Source organism: Ambystoma mexicanum, chromosome 7p, assembly GCF_040938575.1.
Source record: "Ambystoma mexicanum isolate Mex_15411 chromosome 7p, UKY_AmexF1_1, whole genome shotgun sequence".
NCBI classification, from domain to species: Eukaryota; Metazoa; Chordata; class Amphibia; order Caudata; family Ambystomatidae; genus Ambystoma; species Ambystoma mexicanum.
The window spans coordinates 941,277,285-941,295,769 of record NC_090939.1 but is presented as its reverse complement, the minus strand read 5'-3'; the positions used below and the strand labels follow the sequence as shown (position 1 = coordinate 941,295,769).

Here is an 18,485-nt window from a genome sequence, read left to right as displayed (position 1 = left end):
TGTGAAATGCCATGCAACTGTCCGACTGTGTGCTGGTAGGTGCCTGTGGCCAGGAAGTGGAGTACAGACACCACCTTCAGTAGGGGTGGGATGGCGGTTGGGCTATCTATCATGCTGACAAGGTCAGCGTGTGTCATGTTGACAATGGCGGTTATGGTGTCCCGGTCCAAACGGTAGAGGGTGTGGATCTGCTCAGCTGTGAGGTTGAACGGATTAGCTCGGAGGTGTGGGATTGCGGGCTGCCTGCGTGGTGGTAGTGGCTGTGCTGGTGGGGCTTGCTGGCCATGCCTTGCCCTCCTCCTCCTCCTCCTGCGTCTCCTCTGTGCGGCCGGTTGTTGTAGTAGTTGGCGTTCGTCTTCTTCTTGAAGTTGGAGTACTTGCAGTGCAATCAGGTCCCCCAGGCCCAACATCGCTAGTCCTGCCGGTAGCATTCCGGAGTGGGTGTGGTTGGGGGAGGGGGTTGAGTGTGCAATTTATGTGTTTTCAGGCTGTATAGCCTTCACCTGTGGTGATTCATTCCACCTGTGTCAGCTGCAATGCCTTTCGTGCGAGCACGTCCCGCATACAACGCTGCAATTCGACGCATGGCATCTTGCATTTACATTCATGTTTTTAATCCCGATGGCAGTGATATATTGGTTTATATGTTAATTCTGCTATGGTCCCATTGTTTCACATACTATATTTGCATTCGCGAGCAGACTTGTGAAGGGTCAGTGGAATGTAGTACTCGATCAACGGTGGACCCTCATGCAGCACTGTACCGACGTTCACTGACGGCGGGGAGTCCCATCAGTGATTGAGGCCAGTTACCATTTTCACACACAGCCGCACTGCATAGATGTATTTGTGAATACAAGCATTCACAGATGCCTTTTCGACGTGATGTTGCAAATTAGGAATTCGAAGGACAGCGCTTTCGGTTTTCAACTAGCGGCGTGGAGACGCCCACAGGTCTGACTGGAAATGTAACGTTCTATTGTTGAATGTCCTTGGGACAGGGCCCATGACGGGAATGCAATGATTGATATGATTTGAATGGGATGCGCTATAGCGTAGTGGACGATAAGGCAGGACGTTCCCAAATACATGTGACTTCACTACACAAGGAATCCGGGCAGGAGCACAGTGGATTTTGAAGGCTGCATTACGCACAGACTCAATGGAAATTGCGAATGTTATGTGAGTGAATATTCAGGCGTTTTCATAACGGGATGAGGGAATGATGAATGGATGCATGGAAAGATGATTTAATTGGGAGTCTGCCATGCACATGGCTATTTGGAATCTATCCCCTTCCCCTGTGCTATGTGATGCAAGGCTGCCATAGTGGGACCATCGTCTGTCTGCCCTTGTTGAACCCTCCCTGTCTCGACGCGCCTTCAATCACTTGTGTCTATGCACGTTGATGATCCCATCTGATGGATCCTGTTCTGACAGGCGCATGCACACAGACACTCGTTTGAAATAGTGTATTCACCTCGATTTGTGTCGTAATAATTCGCAAGTGATTTTTGGTTGCATTTGATCCTTATGAGTGGGCTAGCATGCATATGGTTGTAGGTTTGGTGTGTTGAATGAAGTGAGTAATACATATGAAGTTGGGATGCCCATACTATCATTTTTTTCATTTGGGTGACAGGTATCTCCTCCCCTTCTGCCGCTGCCATCTGTACGCCACTCCTGCAGATGGCTTCTACAGTCGACACCTGCAGCTTCGAGTTAATCAGTGGAGCACCATTACGATCTTATGGGACGATCGCCAATGGCCCACATGCCCTTACGCAGTACTAGTGGCTAGGTGCAGCATACCTAGCTTCCAGCTGGACTAGTGCCTACTTCATGGGACGGCCCTGCGGTCCTAGGCGCTTCCATGCTGCCTTATTGGACGTTGATGTAGCCCCTGTGTGCCATGAAGGTACAGGGCGTCACACATGGGGAAGCTGGTCATTTATTGCGGATGCAGCCCACAGTAATGCTGATCATTTGTGAGTTTGTGTTCAAATGGCTGTATGGGCTTGGTGATTTTGATGTGCATTAAATTTATATTCAGATATTAACCGTGTAGCGTTATTCTTTGCTGGTAATGTGGCATATTCAGATTTGTGCCGCGATGTATTGTGAGGTGTTCTGCATTGGGTTCCGGCTTCTGGGTACAGTTGTGTGGTACGTGCTTCTGCTGATGGTTGGTTTGACTACTGGCATGTGTACAGGGCTGGTGCAGTCTCCCTCAGGTTACTGCTTTGAATGTTGATTTACACTGGTGGCAAGCGATGGGGGACTGTTGTTGTTTTGTGTCATGGAATTTTCAGTTCATTTTGGTGTACTTGCACCTTCAGATGCCTGTGCTGCATCAGTACGGCAATGGTGTGTTGCCAATTGTGGATGGCCACTCACAGGGCACTTGGGGCACCTGCATGCATTTGTTAGTTGGCATGCATTGGTGACTTCTACATTTCACTGGTTGCATGGTGTGGCTGCATTGCACCTACGAGGAGTTGTGCAATGTGGCCAGGGAGTGGAGTACAGGCACTCAGTAGGGCCATTACGGTTGGTTCGCGATGCCGTAGTTCTCGTCATGGCGGAATGGTACTTTCCGCCATGCTTGATGGCGTTAAGTGAATGTCCACTGGGGTCAGCATTCGTGTACCGTTGCGCCATGGCGGATATTGCGGTTTTGCACAGCGCGCGTGCGCGTACTTGGTGCAGTTAGCGTTGGCGTTCACTACGGTGTCGCTAATCGCATCGTACTTTACGGTGACGGGTCATGATCGCAACGGGCGGTATTCGATGGCGGTATTACATTTCCGCCATCGTTTTTCGTATTCCGCCAGGGTCGTAATGAGGGCCATTGTGTTGTCGTGTAATATGTATGAACATACAATTTCAGTCTTCATTAAAAAAAATTTATTAAAAAATAAAGACTTGCAAATTAAGAAACGTTTCTGTCCTGTCATGTACCAAAAATAGTGAATGCTTTACGGATGTGTGTGTCATCCTTTAGAGCAGGGGCCAATTAAATGTTCCCATTATCATTCCCATATTAGTACATGTGTTGCTGAAGCAAACGCAAAGGGAGAGTCAATCAAACCATTGATTAGGATCTCTGGTCAAACGTTTGCCATACCAAATGTCCCTATGTCAGAGGGCAGAAAGTCCAAACACCATTTATATATCGGATGGTATGAAATTAAGAACCAAACAATAATGAATCAGCATTCTTTGCTGCTGTATTGATCTGGTCCTAAAGGGTTTGGTTTAATGCCAATTATATTTAAAGATGTAAAGATTCCTGCTCCATGATGCTTGCAAATTGACCTCCCCACCCCATCACAATAGCTGTGTGATGCAAGACTGAGAGCATCACAATAGACCCATAGACATGACAAAAGCTCTGGACCTATGAGTGTATGTGGGCCAATGGCTGGATCAAGGACAAGGCAAGAACAGGAGGTGGCTTAAGACGTCAGCATCAGAGGCTGTCCGATTGCGCCCGCAAGCAACAGATGTTGGACCATTCTTTAAGAGATTCTGAGGCTGATTTCAATGTTAACTTTGGCTGATTTAAGGATTGTTCAACCTTCGACCCACCTCTAGTTTGCTTGGCTAAGCCCTGGAAATCTTTTATAGCTTGTGTTGGTGGGAGATGATTTCAGTTTATCAAGAGCAACGGGATATGAGGCACGTGTGCCACAAAAAGCAGGTCTAGGATTGTTTTATAAGAAAGCCGCTTTAAGAAGGGAACTCTGGAGAAACCTACTGAGAGCAAAAGTACTACACAAAAGGTAAGGGGGTCAGTGGGTCAAGGGATAGCACATCTGACTGTGAGTTTGTTTATTGTAAGTCCAAATACTACCTTTTTCCACATTTTTCCAGGCTTTTTGTTTTATTTCTTAACAGATCCATTCCTATCTACCTCTGTGCTTTCAACAGTGTTTTCATTGTAAGGGATTGACATACAGTGTGCCTTAAACATTCCTGGGCTGCGAACACTCTATGTCAAAATAAGAGTAGCAGACAGCCTAATAAATCATCAGCAAGACCCTCTGGGACTTCCCCCAAAACATAAAATGTTTTCTCTGCATGCATGTTCTTTGAACAGAGCAAGTAGTTTCGTTAATGTCAGTGGATAAACATTACTTTCCCACAGTGCAGTACACAATCACTTGTACAGACCCCTTCTGAAAAAGCATTACCCCTGTAGAAAGCAGTGAAAAGGTGAGGCAGTGTGCAGTCACCCCTGACCCTTCACTCCCCTGATCAGCCATGATCGCCAAGGACCTCTCTATGAGAGCTGAGGGTGGAATTTTTCTGGACCTTGGTAACTTAGGGAGACATGGCTACAGGGATCACCAATCAATGGCCCAGCCAATGCTTTGTGGCCTGTCCGAATATGCCTGTTCTCCAAATTACCTGCTGCTGCCCAGGTGTCAGCTGGTGAGATTGAATGAACTCCCAGGTAGGATCCTGTCAGATGATTTGCATAGGCACACCCCCTCTCGCTCTCTCTTAGCCCTGCTTACTCCACAGTAGCAAGTATCTGGGAAAGATATAGTGGTCGAGTTGGGGCAGCAGTAACTAGCAACTCTGAGAAAGTAAATCTGGGGTGCTTGGCGATTTGTGGGGAATAACTGCAGAGCCCAGTGCCCAGAACATTGAGGCACAGGGAGGAGGTCTGTGGGATTTCCGTAACCTGGAAACATGCAACATGGCCAGGAGTGCTTCAGGTCTCCGTCCTCGCACTTTCCAAGCAACTCATCAAAGCATCAACAGGCTGAGATACCAGCCACAGAGCATCTTTCCACTTGATTAAAAGCCTAAAATCTGTGCCATGCAAACATAGAACCCCAAATACCATATTTTCCTTCTTTCTCTCTCTCCCTTCCTCTCCCTCCCCCTCCCCCTCACCCGCTCTGTTGTGATGGGCAAAGTGCACAGCACTATTTTCTATTCACATATACTTGTATGTTGGTTCACGAGAGTACTGTGTGGTGTGTATTTCATACAGAGCAACTCTATTATGAGTCAGAGGGTTCTAGGAATGTTTTGATTTGATGTGCCTGACTGGTATCGGGAGTTTCAGTTCTGTTGGAGCTGCCGCCCGGTTAGGTGCCTGCTGTCACGCTGATCTTAATCAATAAACTCCCGTTGGAGTCTTGTCTGCCTGGAGTCCTTATTTTCACATTGGCGACGAGGATTGTCGTGCTACTCGCTCGTTTTCTTCCCCCTGCCGGGGCCGCGTCGGATAAACGCCTGTTCATCCTGCTTCCGTGCGTGACAGCAGGCGGAGCGGAACGAGTCCCAGTGGAAGCAGGATCAAGACCAGGTCAGGAGGCGTACCCTGGAGGGTGGGGGCTGGTGTGCCTTTGCGCTGCGCTTCCCAATTCAACGCGCGCTCGCAAAGTTGTTGCAGCCCTGCTCGAGGCTGAACGCAAGCTAATTCACGCGCCTGCTGTCTCCTCAGCTTGCGCACTTGGTGAGGAAGTAGGTGTGTCCCTCTGACGTGGAAAGAGCTCCTCCCTCATGCTGACATTGTTATTGGGTTGCCGAGCAACACCCTTTCATTGGAATCTCCCTGCCTTCTAAGAAGGGCATTGTGACGCACTCACAATGAATTACTGAAAGACTCTGCAATCAATTGAAGACTCCGTTCTCTACACTGTTGCCTCACACATATAGCCACAGTTGTCTGCCGCGACATGGCAGCAACGATACCCCCACCTGTGCCTTTCCTGAATGAGCCTGGCCGTCCCTCCATCAGGTGGGACAGGTGGAAGAACATATTCGAGAACTACTTGGTAGCGGTGGGTGGAGAGAGGTTCAGTTTGGCTCGTAAAAAGGCATTGTTGCTTCATAATCTGGGAATAGAAGGGCGCACCGTGTTTGATGGACTAAGCAGAGGTCTTAGTGCCGAAGCCGAAAATGTGGATGAGTATATATTCGCCCTCAAACAATTGGAGAATCTCTTTGAACCGAGAAAGAATGTGACATTTGAAAGGCACAGGTTCTTCCAGCGCGTGCAGGAGCTATCAGAGTCAGTGGAATCATACATAGCCTCCTTAAGGACTCTAAGTCACTCTTGCGAATTCGAACACCTCTCTGACTCACTCATCAGGGACCAGCTGGTGAGGTGTACGAACAATGTCAGAATCCAAGAAAAGCTGCTAACCAAGGACATGAAGCTGGAGGAGGCTGTGGATCTAGCCAGGAGTATAGAGCAAACGTCAAAATATGTTAAGGAACTGAGAATTGACAAACAAAGTGCTCAAGCCGTGTGTGCTGTTGATCAAAAGAGGAAGCCGAGTGTCAGCATGAACCGAAAGGGAGCGTCGAGCATGAAATGTACCAGATGTGGCAGTCTCAGACATGGATCAAATTACCCTTCTTGCCCAGCGAAATATGCTGAATGCTTCAAGTGCAGAGGCAGAGGACACTTTGCTAATGTTGCTAGGGCTCATTGATAAATCTCCTGGAATCCAGGAACGACAACGAGGAAAGTGTTTGTTTGGGTTACAATATACAGGAAGTGTCCACTGCACAGGACTCAAGTCCCAGGCATGTGTTTGAAGTATCAGCCATTGGAGGAGAGAAGGAGGGGCCGGTGGATGTGTTCATAATTGATGGTCAAGAAATAGTTATGAAAGTAGACACATGCTCTCCCTGGACCATCATATCGAAAGACACCTTGAAGAGAACCCTGAAGAGGGATGAAACAATTCTGAACCCACCTGACATTCAACCCTGTGGTTATGGAGAGTCTCCAATTGAAATTCTGGGTCAATTTTCTGCAAGAGTTGCATACAAAGGGAAGGAATGCAAGGCTAACATTTTGGTCGCAAAGTAGGGTGCCTCCCTATTGGGCTGGGAGGAACAGAAAAATCTGAGGGTCAGGGTGCAGGCCAGTGCTCTTGAACCCGTTACTATTGCTGAAATTGATGATGCATGGTCCAAGGACTTTCCAGAGGTTTTCTCTGAAAACTTGGGCAGGCTCAGGGATTTTGAGCATCATATTAAACTGAAGAAGGATGCTCAACCTATAGTTCATAAAGTGAGGCATGTGCCGTTAAACATGATAGCGCAACTGCGTAGTGAACTGGATGATTTAGTTTGCAAAGGTGTGATTGAGCCTGTGGCGGCTACGGAGTGGTTTAGTGCTTGTGGCTAAAAACAATGGGAAATTGAGGTTGTGTGTAGACCTACGTAGTCTTAATCATAACATATTAGTGGAAAGGCATCCTTTGCCCAATATTTCAGAAACACTCTCCACCCTTGGTGAGCCCAAAGTGTTTTCGGTCATTGACCTCTCTACTGCCTATCACCAGGTTCCCCTTTCCAGAGAGTCACAACACCTTACTGCCTTTATCACACCCGAAGGCACGTTCAAATACAATCACATGCACTTTGGGTTAGCTTCAGCTGCTTCTGTGTTCCAAAAGGTGATGGAGGAGGTGTTGAAGGGTCTGAAAAACGTAACAGTATTTCAAGATGACATTTTGATATTTGCGAGTGATCAGTCAGAGCATGACAAGGCACTTAGGGCTGTATTATGTAAACTAAGAGAAGCGGGGTTGACAGTCCAGAGGAGCAAATGTAGGATAGCTGTTGGGGAAGTGGACTACCTGGGACACAGGATTTCTAAAGAAGGCATTTCTCCCAAGACGTCGCTAGTGGAAAGTATCAGTAATGCTCCCCAGCCTCAGGACAAGGACCAATTGCGTTCTTTCATGGGACTAGCAGAATATTACCATACATTTGTGGGTGGATTTGCATCCATCTCATCCCCTTTGAGAGATTTGTTAAAGAAAGGGGTGAGGTATGAATGGTCCAAAGAGTGTCAAGAGGCATTTCAGCAGATCAAGGAAGGGATTGCCAAGGCACCGTCATTAGGGGGGTTTATATCAGGTAAGAAGACCCTGCTTTCAGTTGATGCAAGTACCCTAGGATTGGGAGCTACCTTGACTCAGTTTGATTCAGGTAAGGTTGAACATGTCATTGCATTTGCATCCAGGCCACTTAGAGGAGCAGAAAGGAATTATTCTGTTATCGAAAGAGAGGCTTTGGCCGTCTTATGGGCCATTACACATTTTAGATTTTTTCTGTGGGGTCGAGCTTTCCTTGTCAGAACAGATCACAAGCCCTTGGTTCAACTGATGAATAGTTCTGAGTGGGCCAAAGGGTCTCCTAGGATTTCGAGGTGGATGGTGGAACTCATGAGCTATAACGTCAGAGTGTGCTACATTCCTGGGAGAGAGAATGTGGTTGCGGACTGTTTGTCTAGGTTGCCTGTAAGAGATGGTGAAAGTGGTGAGATACCGGAATATCAAAACGTTAGTATTGCCGAGATTGAGTATGATGCCATTGATAAAGAGAGATGGGTAAGTGCTGATGAGGAGGACTCAATATTGAAACAAGTCAAGGTGTGGACTAAAGAAGGATGGCCTCACAAGAATGTGATTGGAAAGGAATATGAAAGGTATTTTGGTGTGAGGGATGAGTTAAGTTTGTCTGAGGATGGGTGCAAACTCAGGAAAGGAAGCAGGATAGTCCCCCCCAGCAGGGTTAGATCTCATTTAGTAAACATAGCGCATCAGGGACACCTAGGTATGGGGGGAACGAAGAGGTACTTGCAGCAATCTTTTTGGTGGCCGGGGATTGATAGTGATACAGAAAAGTGTGTCAGAGGCTGTAGAGAGTGTGAGAAAAGTGACAAGACCAGGATTGTTAGAGAAGTGCCAATTACGCCTGTCAAAGTACCTAGTGAGCCCTGGCAAAAAAGTTGCAGTTGATCTGATTGGGCCAATACAGAATCTTGGTGATGAATACAAATATATTGTAGTGTTAGTAGATTACCATTCCAAATGGATTGAATGGAAGCCTTTGCGTGAGGCTACTACTGCTGAAAAGGTGCTATTTTTCGAAGAAGTCTTTTACAGAGAGGGTTTCCCGGCAGAGTTGGTCACTGATAATGGGGTGCAGTTTTGTTCTGAGAGAATGCTAAATTTTTTTAAAAGATTCTGCATCAAGCACATTAAAACAGCTTTCTATCACCCCAGGGCTAATGGCCTTGTGGAGAGAGCTAATAGGTTTATAAAGGGTGGTTTACAACTGGCTATAGCCTCAGGTTTGAAATGGTCTTGTATTTTGAAGGAAATGATATGAAACTATTGTACTACGCCACACTCAGTTACAAACATTTCTCCATTCATGTCTCTGAAAGGAAGACAACCTGGCACAAAGCTTTGTCCGGGTTGGCTGAACTTGGCTAAAAGTGCCAATGTTGACCGTGGAAAGATCATGACGCTTATCAAGGAGGCACAGGATGTGTACAAAGGGAGGTTTGATGAGGACATGAAGGCCAAGGTTAACAACTGGAAAGTGGGGGATCTGGTACTCATTAAAAATCCCAGACTTGCGTCCAAGTGTGTGGAAAGCAGATATATTGGTCCTAAAAAGATATCTGCTATAAGGGGCAATGTGGTTATTATGGAGGTAGGAGAATGTTGGTCGATGTCCCAATTCGTGAAATGTCCAGTTGGTGTTGAAAGCAACGAACACAGTAAATGTGATGAAGGCAATAACAAACTTGCTGAGTTTTGTGATAAGGGAAGCAATCAGCTGTTGGATGAAGACTCTGATGATGACAGTCAAACAAAACTTGGTACAGAGACAAGGTCAGGAAGAGTCAAGAACAAACCCAGTTGGTTTAAAGACTTCTAGGTAAAATAAAGCTGATCCAAATGTAAGGGGTGAGATGTGTTGTGATGGGCAAAGTGCACAGCACTATTATGTATTCACATATCTTTGTATGTTGGTTCACGAGAGTACTGTGTGGTGTATATTTCGTACAGAGCAACTCTATTAGGAGTCATAGGGTTCTAGGAATATTTTGATTTGATGTGCCTGACTGGTGCGGGAGTCTCAGTTCAGTTGGTGCTGCCGCTCAGTTAGGTGCCTGCTGTCACGCTGATCTTAATCAATAAACTCCCGTTGGAGTCTTGTCTGCCTGGAGTCCTTATTTTCACACACTCCCTCTCCCTCCGCCCCCCTCTCCCTCTCCATCCCCTTCCCCCTCTGCCTCTACCTCCTCCCCCTCCCTCCCATTAATTTTAGGTTTTCATGCACTGCAGCACATTGTGACAATGGTATTTGACAATGGGGCTTTTTGAAAGTTATAGAAATCAAAAAAGAAATCAACCAACTCAAAGCTGCCAAATCCAGAGTACACTGCTCAACCCCAATTAAAGATTAAGGCCTAGAAGCAAGTAAAGCTGTAATTCAGAGCGATGTTTGCAAATAGCACCAAAAAGCAGTTTACCCTGCAGTGCCAGGTGATACATAGAAATTAACACCAACAAGGGGGAAAGTGCTAACACTGAGTTTGGTAGAATGGGATTAAAAAAACAATAGAAGCGTGCCACTTCTAAAAGTACAAGTCAAGAAATTGAAGGGGTCAGGGCTGTTCATTCAGTCAATAGGACTCACAAGTAAAAGGCTCCTGAGGCATTAATGTTGAATTTGGCGCAAAATATATTATATTGTCGTGCATTATGTATGAACATACAATTTCAATCTTCATTAAAAAAGATGTATTAAAAAATAAATACTTGCAAATTAAGAAAAGTTTCTGTCCTCTCATGTACCAAAAATAGCGAATGCTTTACGATTGTGCGTGTCATCCTTTAGAGCAGGGGCCAATTAAATGTTCCCATTATCATTCCCATATTAGTACATGTGTTGCTGAAGCAAACGCAAAGGGAGAGTCAATCAAACCATTGATTAGGATCTCTGATCAAACGTTTGCCATACCAAATGTCCTTATGTCAGAGGGCAGAAAGTCCAAACACCATTTATATATCGGATGGTATGAAATTAAGAACCAAACAATAATGAATCAGCATTCTTTGCTGCTGTATTGATCTGGTCCTAAAGGGTTTGGTTTAATGCCAGTTATATCTAAAGATGTAAAGATTCCTGCTCCATGATGCTTGCAAATTGACCTCCCCTCCTCATCACAATGGCTGGGTGATGCAAGCTTGAGAGCATCACAATAGATCCATAGACATGAGAAAAACTCTGTACCTATGAGTGTATATGGGCCCATGGCTGGATCAAGGATAAGGCAAGAACAGGAGGTGGCTTAAGGCGTCAGCACCAGAGGATGTCTGATTGCGCCCGCAAGCAACAGATGTTGGACCATCCTTTAAGAGATTCTGAGGCTGATTTCAATGTTAACATTGCTGCTTATATAAGGATTGGTCAACCTTCGACCCACCTCTAGTTTGCTTGGCTAAGCCCTGGAAATCTTTTATAGCTTGTGTTGGTGGGAGATGATGTGAGTTTATCAAGAGCAACGGGATATGAGGCATGTGTGCCACAAAAAGCAGGTCTAGGATTGTTTTATAAGAAAGCCGCATTAAGAAGGGAACTCTGGACAAACCTACTGAGAGCAAAAGTATTACACAAAAGGTAAGGGGGTCAATGGGTCAAGGGATAGCACATCTGACTGTGAGTCAGTTCATTGTAAGTCCAAATACTACCTGTTTTGACATTTTTCCAGGCTTTTATTTTCATTTCTTAACAGATCCATTCCTATGTACCTCTGTGCTTTCAACCGAGTTTTCATGGTAAGGGATTGACATACAGTATGCCGTAAACATTCCTGGGCAGGGAACACTCTATGTCAAAATAAGAGTAGCAGACAGCCTAATAAATCATCAGCAAGACCCTCTGGGACTTCCCTCAAAAACATAAAATGTGTTCTTTGAACAGAGCAAGTAGTTTGGTTAATGTAGGTGGATAAACGTTACTTTCCCACAGCGCAGACCAAAATCACTTGTACAGACTCCCTCTGCAAAAGCATTACCCCTGTAAAAAGCAGTGAAAATGTGAGTCAGTGTGCAGTCACCCCAACGCGTCACTCCCCTGATCAGCCACGATCGGCCAAGGAATTTTTCTGGACCTCGGTAACTAAGGGAGACATGGCTAAAGGAATCACCAATCAATGGCCCAGTATCTGCTTTGTGGCCTTTCCGAATATGTCTGTTCTCCAAATTACCTGCCGCTGCCCAGCTGTCAGCTGGTGAGATTGAATGAAGTCCCAAGTAGGATCCTGGCAGATGATGTGCATAGGCACACCCCCTCTCCCTCACTCTTAGCCCTGCTTACTCCACAGTAGCAAGTATCTGGGAAAGATATAGTGGTCGAGCTGGGGTAGCAGTAACTAGCAACTCTGAGAAAGTAAATATGGGGCGCTTGGCGATTTGTGGGGAACAACTGCAGAGCTCAGTGCCCAGAACTTTGTGGCACAGGGAGGGGGTCTGTGGGATTTCCGTAACCTGGAGACATGCAACCTGGGCGGGAGTGCTTCAGGTCTCTGTCCTTGCACTTTCCAAGCAACTCAGCAAAGCATCAACAGGTTGGGATACCAGCCACAGAGCCCCTTTCCACTTGATTAAAAGCCTAAAATATGTTCCATACAAACATATAGCCCCCAAATACCATACTTTCTTTCTTTCTCTATCTCTCCCTCTCCCTCTCCCTCCCCCTCCCCCTCACCTGCTCCCTCTCCCTCCGCCCCCTCTCCCTCTCCTTCTCCATCCCCTCCCCCTCCGCACCTACCCCCCCTTCCCATTAATTGTAGGTTTTAATGCACTGCAGCACATTGTGACAATGTTATTTGACAATGGAGCTGTTTGAAAGTTACAGAAATCAAAAAACAAATCAACCAACTTAATTCAGGCAAATCCAGAGTACACTGCTCAGCCAGAATTAAAGATTAAGGCCTAGAAGCAAGTAAATCTGTAGTTCAGAGCGATATTTGCATATAGCACCGAATAGTAGTTTACGCTGCAGTGCCAAGTGATACATAGAAATTAGCACCAACAAGGGGGAAATTGATAATGCTGAGTTTGGTAGAATGGGATAAAAAAACAATAGAAGCATGCCAATTCTAAAAGTACAAATCAAGAAATTGAAGGGGGCGGGGCTGTTCATTCAGTCAATAGGACTCACAAGTAAAAGGCTCTGAGGCATTAGTGTTGAATTTGGCGCAAAATATATTTTGTTGTAATATATGTATGGACATACAATTTGAATCTTCATTAAAAAAGATGCATTAAAAAATAAAGACTTGCAAATTAAGAAAAGTGTCTGTCCAGTCATGTACCAAAAATAGTGAATGCTTTACGAATGTGCGTGTCGTCCTTTACAGCAGGGGCCAATTTAATTTTCCCATTATCATTCCCATATTAGTACATGTGTTTCTGAAGCAAACGCAGGGCGAGTAAATCAAACCATTGATTAGGATCTCTGGTCAAACGTTTGCCACACCATTGTTTCAGAGGGCAGAAAGTCCAAACACCATTTATATATCGGATGGTATGAAATTAAGAGACAAACAACAATGAATCAGCATTCTTTGCTGCTGTATTGATCTGGTCCTAAAGGGTTTGGTTTAATGCCAATTATATTTAAAGATATAAAGATTCCTGCTCCAGGGTGCTTGCAAATTGTCCTCCCCTTCCCATCACAATGGCTCTGTGATGCAAGCATGAGAGCATCACAATAGACCCATAGACATGAGAAAAACTCTGTACCTATGAGTGTATGTGGGCCCATGGCTGGATCAAGGACAAGGCAAGAACAGGAGGTGGCTTAAGGCGTCAGCACCAGAGGTTGTCCAATTGCGCCTGCAAGCAACACATATTGGACCATCCTTTAAGAGATTCTGAAGCTGATTTCAATGTTAATTTTGCTGCTGATATAAGGATTGCCCAACCTTCGACCCACCTCTAGTTTGCTTGGCTAAGCCCTTGAAATATTTTATAGCTTGTGTTGGTGGGAGATGATGTGAGTTTATCAAGAGCAATGGGATAAGAGGCATGTGTGCCACAAAAAGCAGGTCTAGGATTGTTTTATAAGAAAGCCGCATTAAGAAGGGAAATCTGGACAAACCTACTGAGAGCAGAAGTATTACACAAAAGGCAAGGGGGTCAGTGGGTCCAGGGATAGCACATCTGACTGTGAGTCCATTTATTGTAAGTCCAAATAGTACCTGTTTTGACATTTTTCCATGCTTTTTTGTTTCATTGCTTAACAGATCCATTCCTATGTACCTCTGCGCTTTCAACAGAGTTTTCATTGTAAGGGATTGACATACAGTATGCCTTTAACATTCCTGGGCAGGGAACACTCTATGTCAAAATAAGATGAGCAGACAGCCTAATAAATCAGCAGCAAGATGCTCTGGGACTTCCCCCAAGAAAGTAAAATGTTTTCTCTGCATGTATGTTCTTTGAACAGAGCAAGTAGCTTGGTTAATGTCAGTGGATAAATGTTACTTTCCCACAGCGCAGAACAAAATCTCTTGTACAGACCCCTTCTGCAAAAGCATCACCCCGGTAAAAAGCAGTGACAATGTGAGGCAGTGTGCAGTCACCCCAACCCTTCACTCACCTGATCGGCCACAATTGGTCAAGGACCTCTCTATGAGAACTCAGGGTGGAATTCTTCTGGACCTCTGTAACTAAGGGAGACATGGCTGAAGGGATCACCAATCAATGGCCCAGTATGTGCTTTGTGGCCTGTCCGAATATGTCTGTTCTCCAAATTCTCACCAGCTGCCCAGGTGTCAGCTGGTGAGATTGTATGAACTCCCAGGTAAGATCCTGGCAGATGATTTACATAGGCACACCCCCCCTCTCTCTCTCTCTCAGCCCTGCTTACTCCACAGTAGCAAGTATCTGGGAAAGATCTATTGGTCGAGTTGGGGTAGCAGTAACTAGCAACTCTGAGAAAGTAAATCTAGGGCGCTTGGCAATTTGTGGGGAACAACTGCAGAGCTCAGTGCCCAGAACTTTGTGGCACACGGAGGAGGTCTTTGGGATTTCCGTAACCCGGAGACATGCAACCTGGCGAGAGTGCTTCAGGTCTCTCTCCTTGCACTTTCCAAGCAACTCTACAAAGCATCAACAGGCTGAGATGCCAGCCACAGAGCCCCTTTCCACTTGATTAAAAGCCTACAATCTTTTCCATGCAAACACATAGCCCCCAAATACCATATTTTCTTTCTTTCTCTATCTCTCCCTTCCTCTCCCTCTCCCTCCCCCACACCTGCTCCCTCTCCCTCCGCCCCCCTCTCCCTCTCCTTCTGTCGTGATAAGCTTCTAGGCGCTTGCAGTAACCTGCACTTGCACTAACCCACTGAGCTATCTTGTGTGTATTAGAGCCTATTCGATGCGTGGAGGAAAATGCTGACATCAACCAGGCCTCTCGAACTGGGTGAGCCTGCATGCTTGTAAGGGGTTAATTGCGAAGGCCTTTCCTGAAGACATATAATATAACATCTAGCATTTGCAAGAGGCTCTACGCAGCCTTTGGGAGCCAGGCACAGCTTTGCTCGTCTTCGCTCTGCGAGTCAGGTGCACTGATAAGGTAAGAATGTCAGATCTTCCCAAAACACAGTGCACGAAGCCTGGGAGCCAAGACTGGCTGTTTCCAGTCTTGTAACTTTCCAAGCGAAAACATGTTTACTGCCCGGAGGGTTGAGTCTAGAAGCTTCTCTAAGAGCTGATACGTCATGATGATTGAGGTGCAGCCCCTAATAAGAGAACTATACTTGGACCAGTGAGGTAGGGACGCATCCTGGGCTGTTGGTGAGACGCGCGTACCAAGAGGAACAGTGCCTGGGCGAGCAGCTGTGCACTATCTGGGCTGAGACTCCTAGCATCACACCCCCGCTCTGGTGTAGGACTGTGGGGGCTTGGCCAGTCCTCCCCTCCTCTCTCGAGGAGTGCCGGGCACCTGTAGCAGCGAGGGTCCCGGGTGTGATCTGATCGTACCTTCCTCTACATTTTATTAGGAGCGTAAGACAAAATAATTGCATATTCATCTGTGATTGACAATTGGCATTATACAGCTTGCACTTTCTATTTCCATATTATTGTAAATTGCTGCTTAGTTCTCATTAGACACAGTAGATAATTGTCGTGATAAGCTGCTAGACGCTTGCAGTAACCTGCATTTGCACTAACCCACTGAGCTATCTTGTTTGTACTAGAGCCTATTCGAAGCGTGGAGGAAAATGCTGACATCAACCAAGTCTCTCGAACTGGGTGAGCCTGTATGCTTGCAAGGGGTTTATTGCAAAGGCCTTTTCTGAAGACATAAAACATCTAGCACAAGAGGCTCTGTGCAGTCCTTGGGAGTCAGGCATAGCTTTGCTCGTCTTCGCTCTGCGAGTCAGGTGCACTGATAAGGCAAGAATGCAAAACACAGTGCCCGAAGCCTGGGAGCCAAGGCTGGCTGTTTTCAGTCTTGTAACTTTCCAAGCAAAAAACATGTTTACTGCCAGGAGGGGAGAGCCTAGAAGCTTCTCGAAGAGCTGACACGTCATGATGATTGACGTGCAGCTCCTAATAAGAGAACTATACTTGGACCAGGGAGGGGGGACTCATCCTGGACTGTTGGAAAGACGCGCGTATCAAGGACAGTGCCTGGACGACCAGCTGTGCGCTATCAGGGCCGAGGCTCCTAACATCACATCCCCGCTCTGGTGTAGGACTGTGGGGCTTGGCCAGTCCTCCCCTCCTCTGCTGAGGAGTGCCGGGCACCTGTAGCGGCGAGGGTCCTGGGTGTGATCAGATGGTACCTTCATCTAAATTTCATTAGGAGCGTAAGACCAAATAATTGCATATTCATCTGTGATTGATAATTGGCATTATATAGCTTGCACTCTCTATTTCCACATTATTATAAATTGCTGCTTAGTTTTCATTAGTCATTGTAGATAATGAATGCAAGCATCATATTCTGTGTGATTGGCTTTTTTCCAGACTGAGTTCATCGTGCTTCTTAAACCTTATTTGTGTGGGAAGGTAATTAGGAGTGATTTACTTTGCACAAAGGGCTGGATCCCACGGAGGTGCGGGTACTGTTTATCACTACATTTGGCGCTGTGAGCAGGGTTTACGAGCACGATGCCCTTCTGGAAAAAACATGCAAAAGATGAATGCAATGGGGAAGATAGTGCACTCTGTCACATTCCAGGATGGCCGGCATCAAATGCTTGGTCGGGTGTGGCAGATATTTTGCATCAGTACCCGGCACCGAGGGCATGGGACATGCTTGAAAATTATGTTTCCCCGGCGGTAATTAGTAAGTGCTTGGAGAGTTTACCGCTTGAGAAATGCAGAAAGGAGCTAAAGGCAGCAGGAAACATAGGCTGGTTATTCCTGCAGGCGCTCAGAAAGGTGCATGAGAATGAATTGCTTAAAGATGCTCAGATTCGTAAATTAACAGACGAGGTATCCCTGCTCCAAGAGCAACAAATTATTATGAGAGAGACCCTTGAATCGTCCGTTAAACGGGCTGATCAGATGGAGGACAGGTGTGCCTCTTTAGCTGTGCGTGTAGCCACGCACAAGCGCAGACAGCGGCGGGGCAATCCGTCAAAGATAAGGATTTGCGCGCTAATTAGGAAAGATAACTGGGACCCAAATTTATGGTCGGGTGAAGTCAGTGATAGTGAAACTGAGCAGGCACACGACTGGAATGAGTCTGTTGAAATTAGACTTGCTGAATTAAATTGGTCTGATGAAGAGGAGCTGGAATGTGCTCCAAAGAAATGTGTTTATCCAGCACGGCCGTTAATCACGAACAAATCAAAAGGCCAAGCTGGCGGTGCAAATATTCAAAATACAAGGATTGTCCGTGATTATACACAGACAGAGCTTTTAGAGATTGCTAAGTTATTTAGACAGAAGCTAGGTGAAGCACTTTTGACTTGGTTCCTTTGCATCTGGGACACGGGTGCCGATAGTATCTTCTTAACCCCAGAGGAACTGTTAAAGATGGGTTCACTCACTACTAATGTGATGTTGGGACAGATAGTGCGCGGTGCGCTCGGACAGCAAGGTTCTCATTCCTTGTTTAATTGGCTTCAGACTGCCCTAATGAATCTTTATGGGAGTCCAATGGATATGGAAGAGAGTTGGGGCTGTTGGCAGTCACTAACTGAAGCAACAAACCAGCTTAGAGAGATGGGTTTGCAGTGCGCACTGTACAGCGCAAATTTTGCAGGGCCTGACATGGAGTTGTTTACAGCTGGCATGCGCGCACGTTTGTTAAGAAATGCACCGAGTCACATGAAGGGCGCATTGCTTTCATTGCTGGGTCCAGCGCAGGGCAAAGCCATTGGTGAAGTGGCACTTCTGTTAGGGCAACTAGAAGGGCTGGATGTACGCAAAGCAGCGCGTCTAGTGGCTGCAAACAATGATTCAGGAAAAAAGCGTGGTAAAAATGTAAAGTCTAAAGAGAAAGCTGATACTGTTGAGATCACACGCAAACAAATGTGGGTGGACCTGCTAAAAGCAGGAATTCCAAGGGAAGAGATAGATGGTAAACCCACATCTGAGCTGCTGGAGAAATGGAAAACAATTAAAAGACAGGGACGGGAAAAAACTAAGCCCTCTGCACCCTCTGAAGAG

At 46.1% G+C, this 18,485-nt stretch overlaps 3 non-coding genes across 3 annotated transcripts; all 3 read right to left on the bottom strand.

Annotated features, from left to right (window-relative positions):
- Window positions 1-2,962: 2,962 nt before the first annotated feature.
- On the bottom strand, window positions 2,963-3,069 carry LOC138526659 (U6 spliceosomal RNA). The gene has a single exon (XR_011283691.1). It is a non-coding gene; the product is annotated as a U6 spliceosomal RNA (small nuclear RNA).
- A 7,572-nt stretch (window positions 3,070-10,641) lies between these two features.
- Window positions 10,642-10,748, bottom strand: LOC138526658 (U6 spliceosomal RNA). The gene has a single exon (XR_011283690.1). It is a non-coding gene; the product is annotated as a U6 spliceosomal RNA (small nuclear RNA).
- Window positions 10,749-13,166: 2,418 nt separating this feature from the next.
- On the bottom strand, window positions 13,167-13,275 carry LOC138526657 (U6 spliceosomal RNA). Its single transcript, XR_011283689.1, has one exon. It is a non-coding gene; the product is annotated as a U6 spliceosomal RNA (small nuclear RNA).
- Window positions 13,276-18,485: the final 5,210 nt, after the last annotated feature.